Below are 2573 nucleotides of genomic sequence, written 5' to 3'. Positions count from 1 at the left end.
AACTAACAAATTCAAACCAGAGAACACATTTTTAGCATTCTCTAACAAATTCCAACCAGAGAACAAATTTTATCAACTAAACCAACTAATACTAGCTATTTACATTTTTTCATTTAGTTATTTCTATATCACCAAAACAAGAGAACAATTTTTAGCATTTAACTAAATCAATTAAATGAAACCTACTGCTAGCATTCAAAATTTTATGTATAACTTATAATGAAAAATTGAAACCTACTGCTAGAATTTAAAACCAATTTTTAGCATTCAAAAATTGAAACCTACTGCTAGCTAAACCACCCTATTTGCATTTAACTAAACCAAACAATTGCCAATTTTTTCAAACCAGAGAACCAATTGGTTTAGGGTTGAACAAATTCAAACCAGAGAACCCTATTTCCAATTTGAACAAGGAAATTGCAATATGGTTCATTTAAAAATTACTACATTTTCATTTGCATTGAACCAATGAACACCGCAATGAACCCTAATAGCAATTTCGTTAGGGCTACTGCAATAACTGCAAGAACTAAACCAATGCCAATTTCGGAGGCAGGGAGAGGGGAAGGGAGAGGGGAAGGAAGAAGGGGAGGGGAGGGGAGGTGGAGGAGGTCCTGGCGGCGTTGGGGAAGGAAGAGGGGAAGGGAGAGGGCGGTTCTTACCGACGGTGGCGACGGCGCAGCTCCTCCTTCTCCAACGGCGCGCAGCTCCTCCTTCTCCAAGGGTCTTCTGCGGCGGCGTGCAGGGTAGGTGGTGGGGGCTAGTGGAGGGGATGGTGGAGGATGGTGGCGGGGCAGAACGGCGGCGCTCGAGAGGGGGAGTTGGGGCGGCGCTCTAACTCTGGCCGGCGGCGCTCGATAGGCAGAGAGGGGGTCGATTGGGATGTGGCTGTGGGGAGAAGGAAGAGAAAACGGTTAAGTCCTAATTACAGCCGTGTCAGGCTTATTGCCAGCGCACCAGGTCCCTGGTGCGCCGGGGACAAGTCTACCCCCGGCGAATCAAGAATAAGGTGCGCCGACAATAAGCCTGGCACAGCTGTAACCTGGGACATGTGTTTAACAGTATGCAATAAGGATGTGGGACATGTTTATTTATTTATTTTCTCTTTATTTTATGTTTCTTTTTTTACCCCAAATGCTATACTATTTTATTTTTCTTATCTTTTCAAGATAATAGCAAAGCAATATATATATGCATGAGTATGCAAAACAAAAAGTTATACATACACAAAATATTGACCAACACAATATTAATTAGTCATACATAAAATATTGGCCATGACCATATGAGTAGTTATGAATTACACAAAATATGAGTTATAGATTGCAAATAAAGTTTTACATCATCGATTGAGAAGAGTGTTTCGCTTTCTTCTTGCTTTTCTTGCTCGTCGTTGAATAATTTAGCCCCGTGTCGTCACTTCTTCTTTTGAAGGGTCGACCTGACCTCGGTAGCGTGGTCCTGCTTCTTCTTGTGGTGTATGTTGTGTCTTCGTCCTCGGATTCTTCCATCATTGGGTCTCCGACTTGTCCTTCGAAGTCTTCCTCGTTGGCGACTCCATCCATTCCGATGATGGTCCTCTTGCCTCTCCTCACGATAACACGGCTAGGCCTGGATGAGTCGGTTATGAAGAAGCATTGGTGCACGTGTTCTGCCAGTACCCATGGCTCATTCTGCGCGGTGGCGTTCGTGGACTTTGATTTGTTGGCTTCGGGTAGAAACATGGTGGTGAAATACCGGTCTTCTTTTGTGACGCTCTTAGCCCATCTGATACAGAACATCGGCACTTTCTCCCCAGCGTAGCTAAGCTCCCAGATTTCCTCGATTCTTCCGTAGTATCTAGTCTTTACGTCACCCGTCCAGGAATCCATCGTTACCCCTGAGTTCTGGTAAACACTGTTCTTGTCTTTTTCTTCCGTATAGAATGTGTACCCATTGATATCGTACGCTTGGTAAGTCATGATGTTGGGCGCGGGGCCATGTGACAAGGCCAATACTAGTTTATCCTTGTCAGAATCCATTGGTGGGGGATTAGCATCAATGTGGTCTTTGAACCAGCGCGCGAAAGAGGAGTTGTGCTCTCTGTATATTTCTGCTTCCGTCATCATCGGCTTGCCACTGTTCTCTATCATGGTTTTATGCTCTTTCAACCAAGAATCGATCAAGTCAATGTGTTGTAGCGCTACTAAGTTGGCCCTGTCAAAGTCGGAAGTCCGACCAGACATGTGCACGTGCAGTTCCTTCCTTCCATTTTTGTGTCCTACTCCCTCGAACCTGCGGAGGTGCTTGTTTTGAGGCAAACCAACAGGGTCCTCGATGTCTAGATAATTCGTGCAGAAAGAGATGCACTCTTCGGTGAGCCATCCCTGGACGATGCTTCCATCCGGATGTGACCTGTTACGAACGTATCCTTTAATGACCCCATTCATTCTTTCAAACGGCATCATGTTGTGTAAGAATGCCGGCCCTAGACTGACGATATCATCCATGATATGGATCAACAGATGGACCATCACGTCAAAGAATGCAGGAGGGAAGTACATCTCCATCTCACATAGGATCACCACGATCTC

Source organism: Lolium perenne, chromosome 3, assembly GCF_019359855.2.
Source record: "Lolium perenne isolate Kyuss_39 chromosome 3, Kyuss_2.0, whole genome shotgun sequence".
Lineage (NCBI taxonomy): Eukaryota > Viridiplantae > Streptophyta > Magnoliopsida > Poales > Poaceae > Lolium > Lolium perenne.
This window is presented reverse-complemented; position numbering follows the sequence as displayed.